The sequence below is a fragment of the Parasteatoda tepidariorum genome, chromosome 1, assembly GCF_043381705.1.
Source record: "Parasteatoda tepidariorum isolate YZ-2023 chromosome 1, CAS_Ptep_4.0, whole genome shotgun sequence".
NCBI classification, from domain to species: Eukaryota; Metazoa; Arthropoda; class Arachnida; order Araneae; family Theridiidae; genus Parasteatoda; species Parasteatoda tepidariorum.
The window spans coordinates 37,225,570-37,247,333 of record NC_092204.1 but is presented as its reverse complement, the minus strand read 5'-3'; the positions used below and the strand labels follow the sequence as shown (position 1 = coordinate 37,247,333).

Sequence of the window (21,764 nt, the reverse complement as noted above, 5' to 3'; positions counted from 1 at the left end):
GGACATGTTCTGATAGATTGTATGTTTGATATCAATCACATTAACCTTATTATTTTAGATATAAAATGATGTATTTACGGGGATTATTGAGTTATTTTGGTACATTCACAAAAGGAAATACAAATGTCCTTAAAATTATTCATTGCTCTCTTAAAAGAATTACAGTCATGAATACTGTTACTTGATGCATCAAGATCTCAATAAGTTAAGCATTTTTTTTGAACAAAATAGAATGTCGTTATTTAATATGAATGTCAGCTTCGCCAAAGTGACAACTTGATTTGACTTTCGAAAAGAAAATCATTTGAATCTTATTCATCTAGACGTTTATATTTTAGACAGAAAATTCACGAACATGATTGTGCTATAAGAGCACTATTCGTAAAAGAGAAAACAAAAAGTCTTATTTTATTTTTAAAAAAAAACATAGTTGGTCTTTTTTTAGAAATTATTTAGAGAATTATTACATTGCAATTGTTAATTCAAAATTTATAACATTAAATAAAATTGTTAATTTTCAATCGGAACTTGAACAAATTTGTTTTTAATGAAAGTCCCATCCAAATTTTTATTCAAATTCAATATTTTAAAAGTGAGAAAAGGAAACATTGTGTGACTTCATATTTAGAATTGCTTTGAATTGTATCGATGTTAATGAAATTCGTTACGAATTATCTTCGTTACGAATTATAATAAATCTTCAAGTAGATGTTACTTTATTAAATCATTTTATTTATATATGTATATGTATACAAACACGCACACACACACATATAAGATAAAAATATAAAAATCCAAAGAAAGCAAAGGAGAAAAATTTGAAAAAGAAGAAAAGAAACTATTCATCAATATTTTTTTAAAATTATTAAAAACTTCAATGAATTAAATCGTAAATAAGGAAAAGACATAAATTTGTCGTCAGCTCTCACGATTGCATATGGAAAATAGAGGAGGTTTTTTGGAATCGTATCAATATAGCTAAAGCAAAATATTTCAATATAATAGTTTGTGGATTTAAGAAAATGTTCAAAATTAAAATAACACATATCGAGCAAAAAATACAAAATAAAAATTCAAGAACAAAAACAGAATAAAATGTAAAATGTAACATATAAGCGAGGAGCGAATTGAAACGTCTTTAGGAACATCTTGCAAAAATGATTCAAAAATATTTTCTATAAAGCTATACTTTTAATTTTTGACTTCATATGCTTTATTTTGGAATTTTTGTTGGATATGCTTTTTCATCATTTTCACTTCTTTGGTGCTCCTAGCACTATTGTATTGTTATCGTTTTGCTTTATTACACATTATTAGAAATCACTCTATTTTGAGTATATAATCATGCGAGTTGACGAAGATATTACTTGTTTTCCTTATTTTTACCATCTTTTTTATTTAAAAATATTTCTCACTTATTTCAAATTATGCAATTTTACTCTATTTTTCCTTATATAATTCAAACATTTGTGTTTGAGGAAAGAATGTCTCTTAATTTCATGCTGAATGATAATTTTATGCATGAACTCATGAACATTATAATATCTATTTTGAACTAGAAAACCAGAAAATTCTATTAGTTGCTCCTATATCACCTAAATTAAAACACATACAAATCAGTACCAGAACGAAGTATCATGTTACTTCCGGTACTTTTTATTTTCTTCCCCTATGTTCGATATAGGAGATGGTTGAATAGCTTTGCAATTTCATCGATGCTATGATTTGCCTGAGATTTTCGAAAAATAACTTCTACAATAGTTCTCGAAAAAAATCTATTCTCCCAATTCTTTTCATTGCTAGACTTAAGCCCAAATTTATTCCATTCGTATCCTTTACGTTTCGATAACCAAAGTTATTCTATAGTTTTCTCAAAGCTATTCTATATAATGAAATTTTGAAATTTTTGGTTTGAAACTTACTAAGTATCTTGACATATCTTGAAATCTGCACACAAAAATATTTACTTTTTAGTAAAGCAAAAATACTCAAAAATTATTTTTAATCTATACATTTAAGAATAATCTGCATGCATTGTAGAGAAAAGATAAAACTTAAAAGTAAAACTTGTATAGGTTAAACATTTGCAGTCTAATTGAGCGTTAATAAGGATCCCACCTGGCAGTGAGTAATTCAAAATATCATTTATAAAACTTTCACTAACAAGAGTGAACAACGAACATGGTGGAACCAGAAAAATGAGTGACTTTTAGTTACCCACATATCACCTGCAAGACAATACGTCGTGTCAGGCAGCTCTAAGTTTATAATGTGCGAGTGCGTATTGCGAAGAGTACCGTGATTAGTGTTTACCATACCATTCTGGCCAAGAAGCTCCCCGGACTCATAAAAAATCTGTGGGTCCACCATTACGGACAGGTTGTTCATGTCATGGATCCTCCGTAACCTAGAGCAGCTGCCAATATATATATATATCGAAGAACTAAGTTTTGGATCTTATTTAATAGGGTTAAATAAATACATATTTTTAAATCAGTTTACTAAAAATCTTCAAATGGTCTTCCATGCTTCCATTTTGTCATCTGAGAATTAATGTAAACCACATGTTATTTAAAATATTTTCGATCAATTTTATAATTAAATAATTTAAAAAGTAAGCAGAATCGATAATATTTTGTGTGAAAACAGCAAAACTGTACCTCTACCTACAATAAATATTTATGGATGATGCTAGCTAATTGTAATGGTGGAATAGTAAACTACTATATGCCAGAAACTATATGCACTACGTTTGCTTTGTTACAATAAAATATATTCTTTTTGTAACTGATATATTCGATATTATAGTGTGTTCTATATGACTAATGTATGATGCATGACTTATACATAAATTCCGTTATGCAATATAAATTTTACTTGAATTCAATGATAGTTACGAATTATTCCATGTTGATACTACAATTTTCTAAAATATTTACAAGTACTAATAATTGAAGTGTAAAGTATCATGAATATGAATTTATCTAGCTGTAATGTACTTTTAATGTTTCTTTATTACATTAACTATATCTCAACTGAGAGATTTTGATAACTTTATTAGTAATGCCAGCACAAACTACACATTTATATTCAGAGTATTAACTTAGAGAAATTAAATTAAGAAAATTTCGCCAATTCAGCAAGTTTGCATAAATCAGTAATGTTATCACAATTTCTTACTTCTAAAATTTCTGCTGCGATCTCTCCTGAGAATGGGACTTTATTAACCTTCATTTTGAATTATAAAAATTAAAATCGGAAATACAACAGTAAATTTCATTGTAAATTTGGATCTAGCTATTGCAACTTGAAATGCAGTTATATGTTATTTTCTATTTGTAAAATAATGCTTGCCATATACAAAAATAATGAAATGAAATAATTCATGAGTTTGTCCTATATGACACTCTCATGCTTTAAAATAATATGATTAATAGCGATTAATATCATTAAGCTTTCTGTAAAGTTAATTTAAATATAAATGTTAAAACAAAAAATAATATTGCCTTCTTCCTATGTATTAATGACAATGGAATTATTTATTATTCTTTCATAGATTCATGTTTTACTTTAAGTATTAAATTATATATTCATGAATATTAAATATTATTTTGTAGACGAAGAATATTTTACCAATTCTAACCAAAATAAATACGCGAATAATTCGTTAATTAATTGGTAGAAAAATGTACATGGATTATAACAATGAAGGAAATAACTGAGTGATGTTCTGAAAAATAACACAGAAGTTTTCGTTTTAATGAAGAAAATGTGTTTCGTCAGCAACTTAATGCAATTGTGCTATAATTATAAAAATTGTCAAATATTTAGTTTCTTAAAATGTAGCACAGCTGCATTAAGCTGCTGACGAAACGCATTTTCTTCATTAAAACGAAAACTTCTGTGTTATTTTTCAGAACATCACTTAGCTGGTTTTTAAATATTACTTAGTGAAAAGTGTCACTTATGATTTCCTTCCTCTTTGATTTTCATACTTATCATTATTTATATGACTAAATTAGAGCTTTGTAGAGCGTAGATCTTCATAATTTTCAACCATTATCAATTCACCACTGAATTAAATTCATGACCACTAAGTCGAATGTGTCATTCTCACCTGCTTATTCATTTATACAACAGTGCTGGAGTTGCTTCCCAGTGTAAAAGTATATTAACAACAATGATTGCCATTATTTGAAGCTATATGGATAGCACATTGCTTTCTCCTGATGGGAACTTTTATCTGATGCGTCATTCATTTTTCTTGCTTATGGATCGTTCTCGTCTGGTAAAACTTACATTTTTTTCATACTCATATGCTTTACTTTGTGCATATTAAATGAATCTGTATTAACGGGCTAAAAATTGATTTTTACTTCAGCTGAAGTTTCATAAAATTTTTCACTTTAGCTGAAGTGGCATATTATTACTCAGTATTGTGTCATATTTCCCAAAAAAATTCCTATTAACTTTTCTTTGAATGTTTCGTACGATTTGCCAGTATTTAATAGACGTGCAGAAGGCAAAACAAAATAAAAAAAATACACCCGGTAAAACTTATGATCTAATGATCTGATTCTTAAGTACTAGGACTCAATTTTAATGATCCTAATCCCCGGCCTCAAATAAGCTAATTAACAAGTCCAGGCAATATTTTAAGTCACGAAATCAGACGCAGACACATTATCCCCTTAAACTTAACACGAGATCATCCCTTTAAGCGATTAAGATTGAATCATGGTACGTGACTATCTGGTAGATAAAATTTTCTATCCAGATATGATTCATTGTTATAGTAAAATTTATCTCTCATGAAATTTTTTAATCTTATGTTTGACGTTTAGCCAAAAGTAACAACAACAAAAATATAAGAAAGGGAAAGTTTAGACATTGCCAGATATGTTAAAAAAAAGAGTAGAATTTTAAAAAAATATAAAAGGCCCAAAAGAGATAAAAACTTCTTCAAATTTGTACTGGTGTACTATATAATAATAATATACGATATAAGGATATCATTATTATACTTTTATGCGATATCGTACAGCTAAACTATATCGTACTATTTATTGTACGATATTAGGTTATAGTTACGATAGTAAAATGTTATACTATAGAACTGTATCGTTTTACCCCTAGTTTCCTAAAGAATATTATTTTTTTTAGTAATTTTTTACTTAATCTCAAATTATTTAAGACATAACAATATAAAGAAACATTCGAAGCATTTACATTTGATGTCGTTAAGGCTAAAATAAGTTCTTTCTTTTCTTTTTTCTCAGTTTGTGGAATCATGTCATTGAATTTGCCGCTTCTGAGACTTTTTCTTAACACCAAAGAAGGTAACAAATTGTCCTGGGACATCACGTAAAAACAACATAAAACACATTCAAGAATGGAAAAAAAAAGATATTCGGCAAAAAAACAGAAAATACAATAAAATAAATAATGATTCTTACTTAAAAGCATACAGCTGAAAATAAAAGCAAAGCTGTCCTTAAAAAAGTGCACTGCCATAATTTTGCAATTTATAACATTCGCTTACAAATAAATTGAATTGGGAAAATAATCGACATAAAAATGTTTAAAACGAATTGTAAAATGTTAAATAAATGATAGAATAACTTCATGACTTATGAATGAATTAGATACATCATTTAGAAAAAAGATTATGGTTAGCTAAGCTTTTGAAAAAAATAATATAACAATTTCAATACATGTTATGGTTTTAAATGATTTAAAAATCTTATAATAGAAAGCTAACGAAAATGACCACTATTAGTAAATCAATTTTAAATTAGATATTGAATTTTAATTATGCAAACTAATGCATTAGGCTAAAAAGAATAGCCTCTGACACCGAAATTATATCCTTTTTTTAAAAAAAGAATTCTCATCTTGGAACAAAAAAGCTCATAGTTATTGAGTATTTAGTGCGTTTAGCTTCAAAATATCTCTAAACTTGTATCCAACAGTTTATATGCTAATGTTACAGTAGCACGTTAGGGCTGCTTGCATTGATGAATGGCTTAAATCCTTAACGGGACGCAAACTTTCGCAACTATGAATAAACAACTTTTTTACTAATTTAAGAAAGTTTTTATACTGTTAAAATAATGCAAAAATCAAAGGATCTTAATCAAAAGGTAAGATTTAAAATTATGTACAGTAATATTTTACAATATATGATACATTGTGTTCATTTGTTATTGACAATTAATTATAACTGCATTCAATTTTTACAGATTTAAGACTAAGCATGTATGTCACATAGCAATTTTTTTCGTTTTTATATATAAAAAAATCAAAACCTTAACTCCGTTAGATTGGGTGAAATATCAAAAAATACCTGTAGAATCTTTTCAGAAGCTGAACACTTTTACAAATAAAATAATTGAAAGATATGTAAAAAATATTCCGGTTCAAATTGTAACAATAATTAATTGCACTCTGGGTGTATCATTCTTAAATGTTTAAAACGTAAATTTCCTAGAAATATTTATTTAATTACAGAGATTTAGAGATTTTACAGTAAATATTACTGTATAAAAATAGTTTTGCAGTAAATATTAATGTGTACCAGATAAGGAATTTTTCCGTAAGCATTTCGTCATGCTAATAGTCGCTGTCTTTACCATAGTTTGATCCGGAATTTTCCACAGTGCAAATCAACAACAAACCATTGTATAAATTAGTAAAAGAAACAAAACCTTGATTAGAAATAAATCCAAGTAACCATACATAATGGCTATTTTATCCAAATAATTATTATTTATTTTATAATTAAAAGTATAAATCTGTAATAAATTTGAGAATTTGCGTCGTGTTTGTGTTTTTATTCCTCTTATAATTTCAAAACTGTTTGCACTATCATTCTGAAATTTAAACAAGGGTTGTGAGAGGTAATTTAATAAAATTTAGTCCTCGATACTGAAATCTATTCGAAATTTTCTATTAATTTATACTATACAGCCGCTTGTGAAATTGAATTTTCTCATCGGTGAAGCTTAGCCATTGTCTCAAATCAAATCTCAGATGATTTTGTTTTTTCGATTACAGATAACATCAATAAAGTTTTCTAGCTTGTAGCAGTTATAGTTGCTAGCTCATCTCTCCATTTTATATGCATAAAAAGTTTTTCTCGCACGCTATATTTTTAATTATTTCTTTGCTTAATGATAGATATTGATGATCTTAATTAGAGAATGATAAATTGGAAAATCGTAGCATACGGATATAGGTGGACTACAAAACTATAATAATATTATTTGAGTAAACTGAAACCATATGTTAAATTTGTTCATAGTTACGCTTTTGAAATGTGTTTCTATAGAACTAAATAACTTAAAATCGAAGGATATTCAATTAAAAATTAGCTATTTACAGAAAGGCAAAATGTATAAAGAAATGTGTATAGAAGCATATAAAATAGGCAAACTATAACTGACGCCAATGATGCTTTATTAATTTTGGTAATATGTGCATATTAAACTAAAAACAAACTATGCACTGAAACGAAAAATTAATGAAGTAAAGATATTTATTTTCTTAGAGAATTCTTAAAAAAATGCCATATCATTACTGACGCTAATACTTATATGGTATTGATGATATGTATTAATTGAAATTATAAAATACGCTATGTACTAAAAAGCACATTTAACGGAGAAAAGATATTTATTTGCTTTGGTAATCTGTAAGGTATCATCTTATCATTATTGATGCAAATGCTTAATTAATTTAGGTAAGATAAATTAATCGGAAAAAAATACATGTACACCAAAAAGTTAGTGGTGCAAATTTAGCAAACATGCAAATTAATGTAGAAAACTAAGAAAATTTAATAGAGGAAAGATACATATTTTTTAGGAAAAACGTAGAATTTATAATCGTGACGCAGTATTACAGCTTACTAATATGACGCAGATATCGCCAAATTAATCATGGAATTATACATCACTGGCATTAAGGTAATTGGAACAGTTTTAATAAGAAATTCTACTACGGGTTTTCTGCAGCTTCTGAAAATATTTTTCTCAGATGTAGCAATGATGGAGAATTAATATTTTAATGAATTGAATTTCGAAGAACTTTTTTTCCAAAACTCTATATAAATATTTTAAACTGTATATTGCAGGTCAGATAGAGAATTGGCCATGTTCTAAAGTCTTCATCATTATACAGCTATCTTGTTAAAAAATTTTGCTGCCACTGATAAATGAGTTTAGCACGAAACTCAAATTTAGGAGGGTATGTAATATGTAATCAATTCTTATATAAAAACAAATCATTGCATTGATAGATTTGATAATTATTAAATTGCACAAATATTGAGCAATTTTAATACATATGGGTGAAAAGAAATGCCTTTTAGGCAATCGAAAGGAATAAGTACCAGAGAAAATCACCTAATGGTGATAAATTTTGAAAATAATGAGTTGGCAGCAAGCAATAGCATCACGCCAAATGATACTGAATATTTTTAATCTTTATTTTGCTAGGATGGGCAACAAAAAATATTTTTAATTTAATTTAAAAGCGTAAAGCCACCACCAAGAGCAATAAATAACATTAATTAAGTAAATAAATAGAATTATGTTTTCTTTATTAATTGTATCAGTAAGAACCATTCAGTTTAGTGTATGATATTGCAGAGTTGTTTAGTACATAGAGTGTTAGTTATATATATATAAGGATATCATTATTATACTTTTATGCGATATCGTACAGCTAAACTATATCGTACTATTTATTGTACGATATTAGGTTATAGTTACGATAGTAAAATGTTATACTATAGAACTGTATCGTTTTACCCCTAGTTTCCTAAAGAATATTATTTTTTTTAGTAATTTTTTACTTAATCTCAAATTATTTAAGACATAACAATATAAAGAAACATTCGAAGCATTTACATTTGATGTCGTTAAGGCTAAAATAAGTTCTTTCTTTTCTTTTTTCTCAGTTTGTGGAATCATGTCATTGAATTTGCCGCTTCTGAGACTTTTTCTTAACACCAAAGAAGGTAACAAATTGTCCTGGGACATCACGTAAAAACAACATAAAACACATTCAAGAATGGAAAAAAAAAAGATATTCGGCAAAAAAACAGAAAATACAATAAAATAAATAATGATTCTTACTTAAAAGCATACAGCTGAAAATAAAAGCAAAGCTGTCCTTAAAAAAGTGCACTGCCATAATTTTGCAATTTATAACATTCGCTTACAAATAAATTGAATTGGGAAAATAATCGACATAAAAATGTTTAAAACGAATNTATATATATATATATATATATAATTAAAAATGTTATTCGACCTATCCGACTATACAAAGCTGTGAAGAAAAAAAAATTGTATTTCAGAACAAATCTTTTTCAACTAAGCGTCTGGGATGCTCCTATTTCTAATACCAATCGTTGTCTAAACGTTCCAAAGATCTTGTTTGAGGATTGTATCACCCTCCGGTGGCAATGGCTGTTATTTGTTTTTCATCATTTTAGTTTGATAACATGGACTTATAGTTTTTATCCTTGGGCGCTTCTTGGCTGTCTTATATTAAATCTTACTTGAAGGTAAGTAAATAAGCAAAATAAACAAAAGCTTATCACATCACCTGACATAAATGTATTTTTTCCTTTGATGTTTTACTGGAAATACATATTTACAAAAATATATGCTTTTTTCAAACATTAATGAATTGCGAATTTGTTTTTAAATCTGTAATGGAGGGCAAACAAATATAATGAATTAAATAAAAATATATAACACGCTTTATTCAGTTGCGAATTTTGGATGGTTCATAAACTGTGTCGGTTTGCAAAATATTTATTCTAAGTACATGGTCTATGTACATGGCCTATTTGATTCTCGGACCTTAATTAATAAGACTATTTTTTGGTCTGATATCAAATACAATATTCAGAAATCAAAAATGTGCAAAAAAAACTCTGCAAAAACATAAAAATACTAATTTGTGCAGCACTATAATCTTTTGTAAGTAGAGCCGTGAGGGTTTAGGGGATAGAGCGTTCTCTTACAATGAGGTGAACCGGGTTCGAATTACAGCAATAACTGGTCGATTGCGATAACAACAATAACATGTGCAATTTATATAAATAGCTTATCAGCTATTTGGTTCAAATTTTATACAATAATAGAATCTACCTACGATAACTGATAGATTCAAATCTCGCACCCACCTCACACATTCTACAGTGCTGACGTAAATTACCGTCAGTGGTAGACGGATCATGGGTGAGAATCCCTGGGAGTTTTTCGTGGTTTCCTCTCTATGTACCGCTAATGCGGTTTAATTCCATCAAAAAGACCTTCATGAAAGCAAATTTCACTCATTATTAGATCTAGAAGTTCCCTTCTCTTCTGGATAGGGCTCAAAATTACAAGGCTACAAAGTTGAATATTAGTAGCCGGCTGTTTAACGACGATTATTAAGTTAAATAAAATCCATTGCAAGAGTGGAACTGCAAAATTGTGCAGAACATAATTGACTATTGGATCAAAACATCTGATTTTTACAAAAGGGACCTACATGAAACATTTATAAATTAAAAGAAAAGAATTATTTTTGTTTAATTTCTGGTATTATTAATTCCAATACGTGCAATGGTACATGAATTGCATTCTTCACTTTTCCAGTATTCTGTTTTAAATGCAGTAGAATTTTGGATTCTGTGTTAGCTAAAGTCCGGCTTGCAAAAAAAATTAAAAGTTTTTAAAATTTTTAGCAACAAATTATAAACTCAATATGTAACGTGAATCTACAAACGAACTTTATAACATATGATTAGGCAAATTTCCCTCATTGTTAGATCTAGAAGTTCCTTTCTCTTCTGGATTGGGCTCAAAATTACAAGGCTACAAAGTAGAATATTAGTTGCCGGCTGTTCAACGACGATTATTAAGTTAAATAAAATCCATTGCAAGAGTGGAACTGCAAAATTGTGCAGAACATAATTGACTATTGGATCAAAACATCTGATTTTTACAAAAGGGACCTGCATGAAACATTTATAAATTAAAAGAAAAGAATTATTTTTGTTTAATTTCTGGTATTATTAATTCCAATATGTGCAATGGTACATGAATTGCATTCTTCACTTTTTTTTCCAGTATTCTGTTTTAAATGCAGTAGGAGTTTGGATTCTGTGTTAGCTAAAGTCCGGCTTGTAAAAAAAATTAAAAGTGCTTAAAATTTTTAGCAACAAATTATAAACTCAATGTGTAACGTAAATCTACAAACGAACTTTATAACATATGATTATTCTCCTTTCACTCTCTCAAATAAATTATTATTATTATTATTACTAGTAATTTATCTATAACTTTTATTTCAACCGCTACCAAATAAATTATATTTATCACTGTTTCAAATTATATTAATTCTCCTCTATTATTCTGCGATTTTCGACCATTATAAAACTGAAATGATTTATATGCTTAAATAATGTTCTTGATACATAAAATCCAATTATTTATAGTAGAAATATTTTTATATCATTTTAATTATCAACAACTGATGGTCATTCGAACTCAAGTGTTTTGGAAAAGCGCGAACTTAATTGAAATATGTGAAATAACCCATGGTGTGCTGCAAGTACACATGATTATATTCATCTACTTAGCCCTGCAATTGCTTTTGAAACTATTGACATCGTAAAAGCGTAGAGTCTTATAAACAAACTCCAAATTTCACTATTCCACTAAGTTAAATATTTACTTGCCCATGCTTAAATCTATTTCATTGTTACTCATGCATATCATTCAAATATTAGTATTAACAGTCGGAAACAAATTAATGCTACATGAAAAGTCAAATCATCGTTAGAACGTTTAAAATATCCATTCCTAGTTAATGAATTAAAGGTTAGTTTCATTTAATTGAAATAGCTTTGCCCTAATTAGAAATATTTGGAATTTTTAAAGTCAACTATATTTGTATGTAAATACATGTTATAATTATTAAAATGTGATTATTTAAGTATTTGTTTTACACTGTAAAAAAATCCGGATTAAATTACGATATGAAGTATTTTTACTTACTTTAAGTGATTTTAGTTAGCATCATCTGTTAAATTCATTTTAATAAAAGAATATTTTCACTGTAACATATTATATTGCATTTTTTAGTGATTTTTATTCCATTAATTTATTTAATTTTTATAGTAATATTTATGAATTGATTCTGTGATTGACTTTATGTTAATTATTACTGTAAAAGTTACGGCATATCACTATTTTTGTTCTATAACATGTTCCAGTAAAAATTGACTTATCGTAAAATCCATTTTTTCTGGAGCATGTTCTAGAACGGATGAAAATACCTGACATACTGCAGTTTTTACAGTAATAATTACCGTAAAATCAATCACTGAAAAATTCTAAATAAATAAATATTACGGTATAATATTTTACTGTAAGAATGGATTTTAAGGTAGAATGAATTTTACGGTTAATGCACCCAAGTTAGGTACGGTTAATGCATAAGTGCCGTAATGTGACCCAGTATTTCTTACCGTGCAGTATTCATAGTTTCAAGAAAACATAAATTCTTTTTTTAAAAAAAGCAACTCTTTTTTATTAATTCTAATATCTGATAACGTATATTTTTGTCACTATAATTAATATAAATCCCTCAAAATTCAGAAAAAAAAGTGAATTTAAAATTTTATTTTAATTAAAAATTGTGACAAAAACAACATTTTTTGTACCATATGCCCTAATAAAATTAATTATTTTTATCTTTAAAATAATTCTACAGTTTCGAATTATCTTGCTTTTTTTTATTAAAAAATATTAATTTTAATAATACAAGTATTTTTTTTAGCAACGGAACTGATAGTAATGACAAAAGACACCGAATTAGTTTAATGCTTCTTTTGCATGTCACAGTTAAGTTTCAAAGTGGCAAAAAATAATTTCCTTTCACACGAATAGGCAAAATGCTTCAGCGAGATTAATGAATTTCTTTTGGAGTGAGAATTTCAATCCCATAACAGGAACTCAATCATGTTTGATTTAAATAATTTATCCATTTGCTTTTGGGTAGCAAAACTATATTTTATTTGCGAAAGTTTATATGTTAAGTGTAAAGTAAAATGTCTGTAATAATAATAATATTAGGTAACACCGTATTTAGATTTGCCATTGGCGACAAATAATTTAAAAAAGAAACCATGAAATTTTACAAATAGCTTGAGATAACATTTACTACATGGAGGAAAAAATTCTGGTAAAATCACCGTACTGTATGTCAAAGGCAGTTCTGGTAATTTTTCCAAAACATATGATATTCAAACCATCCATTTACAAATTTTTCCGTTCATATGATAAAGGTTTAACGGAACCTTTAATTTTAAAATTTATAGCTTTTATTATCAAAGATTTAGTAAGAATTACTAAACTAAAAATTATATTTTACCAAATAAGTGGTTTTCATACCATGCTGTAAACATTATGATAAAATTACGAATTTTCAACGCATTTACTACATTTTATCACATATTATAACATTATAATCTATGGTTAATTAAGCAAAATTCATTACCAAAGCGCTTCCATAAAAAATTACAGATCTTTTTTAGCGTTTTCATGGAGCCAAGAACACGGTAAATTTAACCATATTCTTATATTTTGACCATAATTAAGTAAATTTAGTTTTGACCACAATTTTTCCATTATTTCTTTAAAGATAGTAAAACAGTAATGGATAACATAACATGGCTAGGTATAGCAAATCCATAGCAAATATACTAATTATGACATTTCCCAGATAAGGTATATTGAATGCAAAATTGTGTGCTTAATTGTGTGCTCATGCTTGAGTAATAGACAGATTTTCATTTAATCTAAAATGTTGGATTTATGCATTTATTCAAATAAGTTCCTTTTTTTTATTTTAAATTTAAAAAAATATTCTTCTTAATATTTTGAACGATTTTTACGGAAAACTTTTATGTAAATGTATATATTCCTTACCCCGAAGAACTATTTATCGATTACTTTCATACCTAATTGCTTTCGCATAAAAGAAAATTTAAAATCAAAATGTAAATTTGCCTCTTAACCAAAAGATTATTAATGCTTATTACAAAATGAATAATACATGAGGGAAAAGAAAATGTGATGAGGAAACGTGGTCAAAGCAGCACTTAACATAATAATCAGGATTTTCTTCTAGTTTTATGGATTAATAGTGAGACGAAAAACTGCTGTATATATTTTGATTTCATGAAAAGAAAAAGAAGATAGGGAAAAATTTAAGCTTTAAATATGTATTTGTAATAATAACTTAAACTTTTATATATATATATATATATATATATATATTGNATATATATATTTCTATATTTCTTTCTTTTTTATTTCAACCTCATTTTCATTTTTATTTTTTAGAGATACAGACACATTATAACGAATACTATTTATTTTAGAGTAATCATTCCTTATTTTGAAATGTCTCATTTATCATCGAAAAGAAATTCGTCCTGACGTTCGTTACGTATACATTGACATTCGTTACGCATAAATTGAAAATATATGACTAATATTCTGTTACAAAACATAACAATATGCATAAAAACCTATACTACAAGTATAAAGCAAAGACTAAAAATCAAATGAATAACTAATTGTAGCGAATTTAATGAATCTATTTTTTTAATTGACTTGCTTAGAAATCTTTAAAAATAAACATTTTAAATTAAATTTTTCATGTCGACGCATCACTTAAAATTTTAACATAACACGTTAAGTTATCAATCTGCACCCTTCAAAGTTACTTTTAATAAATTGCAAATTCAAGTACAAAGTTAAATTTTGCATTAATTTGTGACTTCAACACTACTCCCAAAATCTGCTACTTAAAAAATCGTAAGTTTGATGTGGTGCAACCGTACTTAAGCTTCAGGAGCTAAGACTTGTATCAAGTTACGCGCCTAAAGGCTGAAATAAAGTCTCACACAATTAACTTTATTCATATCATCCAATTTCCAAACCTATAAAAATATTTTAAAATATTAATAATTGAAAAAAATGGGATGTCAGACAGTTGAATAAGATACCTGCAAGTGAAGTAGTGCGTGTGTATCTCGATCCTGATTGATTGTTGAAACATAGTATTTGTTTATATTAGCAACTGTTCTTTCCATTCTATTTAGAGTAAGACATGCCCATCAAGTATCAATTCTCTTAAGTGACACATTCTATAATCTTTTACAGAAATTTCAATTCTTCCATTAAATATTTCTTTCTTAAAACAAAGACAGACGCGGAGACATAAGCAGATTAATTATGCTTCGAAGATTCCAAGTAAACAAAAAAAAAATAATATATCAATTAAAATACATAAGCAAAGGATAATTCTAAGTTAAGCAAAAACCGTAGGTGAGAAAGAATTATATTTCGACAAATTCTATGTGTGATACTACGTTGTATTTAAATTGACTTTACTTTCATTAACACTTCAACTTCTGTGGAGAAACTAACGCCATTTTGTTTATAAACGATTAATTTTTGCTGCGATCATAGGCCACGTATCTGTGTAGTAGTGATCATGTTCTTCTCGAGTTGCACGTACCCAATTAAAAGAGACATTTGATCGTTCTGGTACTTTTTCCGCTAAGAAAAGGCCATAATTCTGAATAATAAAACCAAAATAAACAATATTTACGCAATTCACTTCGTAGTTTTTCGTTTCATATGGTCAGGGTTAGCAGGAAATTTGAATTTTCAAAATTATAGTTCTTACTCTGACTCGAAGTCAGAAAAGAATACAAAACTGAGAAATTTTAACCAAGGAAATGGTTTTTATAATACCATACTCTGAGTTACCATCATAAAATTACCAAATTTTACCATATTCGCTAAATTTTAACATATATTATAAAACCATATTTTATAGTTTATTTTACAAATTCTGCAAAAATTATCAAGCTTTATGTTTCTCCCATAAAGTCAGAAATACGGTAAATTGTACAATATTCTGGTAGTTTTTTTCTCAGTGAGTTTTTTCTCACTTTTTTACCTCATTAATCACTTATCACGTGAGCTGGAATATAAATGAACAACTGACCAATTAAGTGACGGTAATGAGTCCAAAACAATTAAACTGTTTGTCATTTCAATCAAAGAAAAAAGAAAAGGGAATCAGTTACGGATGTGCAACCAATTTAGAAAAAAAATATTCAAGGAAAGAAAATTTAAGTCCCAAGCATCCATTTAACTATATTTCTTTTACATTTTTCTTTATCTCCATTAGTTATTTTTTCTATGAAAGGCTTTGTTATAACACTAGGAATTATTGACTTATGCTTGTTTTTCATTTTATGATCTGTCCTTGAATTTATGGTAGTGCTAGTTATAATTCCGAGATAATCTCAAGTGTATTTTTAATGTTCGTTAAAACTCACTGTAAAAAATTCTGCTTCAAGCTACTCTGAAAAGTACCGGAACTCAGGGTGCTGGTATTTTTTACCCTAAAATCCTTCCTTATCAGCCTATTATACTGATTTCTTTTATTTATTTGTTTATTTAATTTATTGATTTATTGTTTCGAAGAATGTTGGGAATCTTCTTAGTTATACCTCATTAATCACTTTCTGTTTTTGGGTACTCTGATTACTTTTTTTTTACCAAGATATTTTATTTTCAAAAAATGTTACTTGCTGGGAAAAAAAAATTAAAAATATGTTTGAAAAAATACAGGGTTATAAAAGGTGACGCCATAATCAGTGATCAAATGAAAGAAAGAAACTAAGTTTGCAATATCGAACTCAAAGGTAGTTTCCAAATAAGAAAAAGGTACTAAAATATTTAGTGAAATAATTATTTTTCTTTTTTTTTAATAATCAGTGCACTGTTAAATATTTCGGATAAAATTACGGTAATAATAACGAATCATGTTATGGGACAAAAATTCTGATTAACCGTAATTTTTCACAGTAATAGTTACAGTAAAATCACTCTAATTTAATATACATTACTGAAAAAATTACGTTATAATAGCTCACGGTAAAAATAAATTTTAAGATAAAATGGCTTTTACGGATGATGCACCCAAAGTGAAAATATTTTGTACCTCGATTTCATTTTTACAGTGTGTAAGCATATTTATTGATTTTTGAAATTTCAGTTTATTATTTCAATCTGAATCTGGAAAAAATATTTGAACAATTTATTTCAGAAAAAAAATTAACTTGAAGATTTTATTGATGCATAGTATTTCATTTATGTGAAATAAGCAAAATAAACACATGAATAAGTTTTATTTATGTTATCCTTAATGAGATACAATCATTCGGATATCGCATGATCTCAAGCAAAATAATATTTTATTTTTTTAATAGAGATTAAGAAAAACGATTATTGAGTTTGGATAAAACACGGTGAATCTAATAGATACGAACAAAAATATTGAATAATGCTTGAGAAATCTTTACTTTGTTTTAAATGAAATATAAACATAGACTTTCGGAAGAAAATTGGATTCGTGATAGTTAAAGAGAAACTGATTAAGCGAAATCCCATTTGTCGTTTGAGATAAACTAGAAGTAAGCTCTTTGCAAGAAAACGAGATAATCGAAGAAAAACAAATTATTTGCTGGAAACAAAATACCTGAGGGGATATTTGCAAACATTTTTTTCCTTTCTCTCGGGTGCATGAAATTTGCTGTTTTTTTGCAGAAAAAAATATGCATATTCTCCTGTTTCTTGGGAAAGATACTTAATTTAAAGTTCCACTTTTGGAACTTGTATGACATGTTCTAATATAATAAAAATATAAAAAAGAACAAGCAAGTTGACTTCCAAAACAAACACTGTTATATCATAAATGAAAAGTTCTTAAAATGAAACATTCTTTATAAAATTAAGATTTCAATATAGCTATTTTGAGGATCATTTTATTAAAAATGATATACAGTGTACAAAAAAAAAATAACCAACAACCCTAAATAACTTGCGATCAAACTGTTGGAACTTCTACTAGGACCTAATTCTATTGGTTTGAGGAAGTGACCTCAAACGTGCTATGAAATTAAAGCATATGATATTTAAAATTATGAAACCAGGAGCAAAAACGCCGTTTCCGATGAATTAACACTTTTTTTGAGGGAATCATATTTTTGGTCTCAAAAAATAGGAGGTTGTCTTAATCTAAAAAATATAGTCCCAATAGTTTGGTAAGCAGACAGGGCTAAAGTTTGGACTCTCTCTTTCATATTTCAACATATCACGAAAACTTTTAAAGTCAAAAGAAAAATTTTTGCACATTTAATCTGTGAATACAAAATTAATTACAAGTTAACAACAATTTTTAATAAATAATTAAAATTTTTTAATGATTTTATTTAATAGCAGTCGAAAACATTTTTAATTTAATGTCCAAAAATTTTACCATTGAAAAAAAAAAATAACTTTATGTGGCAAAATTTAAAATTTGAATGGTTTCGATCAAATGAATCCTAAGAAATCAAATTTTTTTAATATATATATATATATATATATAGGGAGAGTCAGAGAGAGNTATATATATATATATATATTTAAAATTTGATAACAAATTTGAATTTCGCCACATAAAGTTATTTCATTACAATTTCGTATGTTACCATATAAAATTAAGTCTTTGTACTTAAAGATCCGATCATTTAATCAAAAGTTATTCAAGGTGATTCATTTCCTTTTGCATCCAGTGCATAAAATCAGTGTAAATCATTAAGACTTAGCCAAATTTGCAAAGCTACAAAGTATTGATGAGTTATCTCCAAAACTGAAAAAAAAAACATTTTGACGATTCTTCGAAATCTAGAAAAAGTGTCCTAATACTTGATAGTCCTGAGATTATACAAAATACATTGGAAACGTAAGTGCTAATTTTTATACTCTAAGGCTGCGAATTTTTTAGATAAATTTTCTATAGAAGAGAAAATAAAATATAAAACATAACAAAGTATTTTTTCGCATCTGGTCAAAAATAACGCACTTCAATGACAAACACTATACATTCTCTCACTACAGCTAATCGAAAGCTTCTGTTTCTTTTAATGCCATCCTTAGACAATTTTTACGAGTGTTTTAGATTTTTTTTTGGTTGGTCCACCAGATTTTTTGGCTATAAAAAGAGTATTAAGTAAATGAACCCTATTATCCAAATTTCATCACTGTGGTGATTTTGCAACATAAATAAAGCATTATCTTGTTAGAAAATCCGATTCTGGTCAGCAATTCTCCCTTCAAATTTTAGCCTTTTAGCATTTTTTAGAAAATGGTACCCTTCATGGTGGCCATTTTAGATATCCTACATGAAATTTTTGAGCTAAAAAATAGCAGTAGCCTATGTTAAAAGCTATCTTTAACAAGAGATTAGTAGAATTTATAATAATTAAGATCATCCGGACAGTTTTATCTTCTATTACAAAGGTATAAGATAAGAAGAGGATTTCTTCTCCGTTATACAGGAAGGTTCATAAAGTGTAAAGGAAGCTTTGGTGGTAAACTCTTAGCTGTACCCCAGGCTTTATGAAGAGCTGCCGAGAGTGAAAAAATTCTAGAAATCCATTTACTGTCATTAGCAGATAGTATTATGGGCTAAAAATCGGATTTTCCAGCAAAACAATGTGTCTATTTACATTTGCCAAAATGAAGCAGTTTAGTTTGTGGGAGAATTAAAGAATGTAATCATTGAAATCTGGGATAATATTGACACTAATGTCCTCCAGGCTTTACTATGTAGTACACAACGCCATTTATTTCCAATCATACCTAAATATATCAGATATATGAGCTATAGTCAAAAATGGCTTTATTTCAAAGGAACAATTTTTACCTATTGGCAAAATGGGATCTTGGTTTGGATTTTATGGCATACTCACTTTTCAACTACGATAATCACGAGTAATATTTAACAGTGCACATGTGTTGCTATGGCGACCACTGCTGTTTGATAATTTTCTTAGAATTCTTTTTTTCACTTTTAATTTTGTTATGCATTAAGTTGGTAAGATTATTTTTGAGATATGGGACCAGGGAGATCCCATAAATACTTCTTCATTTGTGAATAAAAGAAAAATTCATCATTTGAACGGTATTTTTGTTTTCATTGTTTTAATAAAGAATCAGAAATTCTAACCTATAGTTCAAACTGGATCATTTTCTATACTAATTCAGGTGAATATCACAAATAACGAGGGTCCAAACTGATTGACACGGTAGCAAAAGTTAGAGCAAGAAAAAAACGATGCCAAGGCCTAAACTTACCGAGGCTGAAGAAATCATAGACGAGGAACGTAGACCTTAAACGTTGCACACAAACGGAAAAACGGAAGGATTCCATTCGCAAACGCAAGCATGAAGCCAGTCCCTCATAAAAGTACCAAAGTGGTTGAGGGAATTGAGTCCTACCGAAGAGTGAATGGTGACTCTCTGAACCCCTTTCATACAAATACGTGAACTGGGTTTTGATCACCAGATAGGGATAAAAAGATCCATTGTCAACGTGCCAAATAACTTGCACAAGACTTCTTCAACGCATGGCTGTTCAACGCAAGGCTGTCCTCCACGCAATATAAAGGATTCATTCACCATCCATGCAAAATTGAAACAAAACCTAGCTTTCAAATCATATTTCATGTATGAACTTGTAAATCTGAAACGAGTGTATGATGCAGCTTACAATCTCCATCAAACACAATTTTACAAGTTTGAAAATTTTAATATTAATCTCGATTGGCTGTTCAATGTATATTCAGTCATCAAATTAATTTTCACAGAATGTGTCTGAGCTGCATTTAAATACGTCTGCGAAATTGTGTACCGAGCAGTTTAGGATTAACAGTTAAAGATGTCAAAGATGAAAACATAATAAAGTTTCTTTCCCCCAAAAAAATTAGATAACTATTTTGCCAATGGATAACCTGTGGTCGCCTCTCGATGATCACAATTTTCTTCATTTTGTAGTGAATCGAACTTATATATTTTTTTCAAATTTAGTAACATATATATTTGTTATTATTAAAATCATCGTGCAGAAAGATATTAGTGCAAGACAGTGCAGATAGCTTAGCAAGATTTGCTAGTGCAGATAGCTGAATTTTGTCACATGCCTCAGATCTTTTTTCCCCTCTTTCATTACCTAATCAACGTTGCTTTCCTGTACATGTGGCACAGAAAATAAGTAGCTCCCTTTAAAAATGTGCTTAGTTATAGATGTTATTAATATATATGTTTGGTTTTCATTGTTCTTTTTTCTTGTTTTTTCGCCAAGTCACACCACAAAATCGAAGTAGCTTTATTTCACTGGACAGTTTATTTCAGCTTTATATTATAACAGTTTATTTAATTCATATTTAAGTTATACCAATTTACTTTGTGATTTCGATAATTACACAAGAAATTAACTTTCGAATAAAATCGATAATCTTTTTCCCATCTAGTGATTCTAAGCACTTTTCAAGATTGCGGTATATAGTCTTATATATATATATATATGTATAAATATATATATATACATATATATGTCTTATATATATATATATATATATACTAGTGATTTGGTATTTAATATTTATAGTGGTAGTTACGCCACATTACTCCATTTCCAGAATTTTATCTGTGATAGAATTTGATGAACGGTTACCTACCAACCACTAGTTGATTCATACTACTTATTTATTTATATCAATTTTTTGCTTATTATATATTTTTTTCTTCAGTTTTTTTTATGTTTATAGCGAAAGGCTAATAAAT

At 27.8% G+C, this 21,764-nt stretch overlaps 1 long non-coding RNA gene across 2 annotated transcripts in view; it reads left to right on the top strand.

Moving 5' to 3' along the window:
- Nucleotides 1–3,864: 3,864 nt before the first annotated feature.
- The window catches only part of LOC139426948 (uncharacterized), a 74,208-nt gene continuing 56,308 nt past the window's right edge, over nt 3,865–21,764 (top strand). Inside the window, exons 1-2 of one of the 2 annotated variants that reach the window (XR_011638086.1) lie at nt 3,865–4,288; nt 9,365–9,574. This is a non-coding gene — a long non-coding RNA (uncharacterized lncRNA). Of the gene's footprint in view, nt 4,289–8,131; nt 8,248–9,364; nt 9,575–21,764 lie in introns of those variants that run through there. The other variant, XR_011638087.1, reaches the window with a different exon arrangement.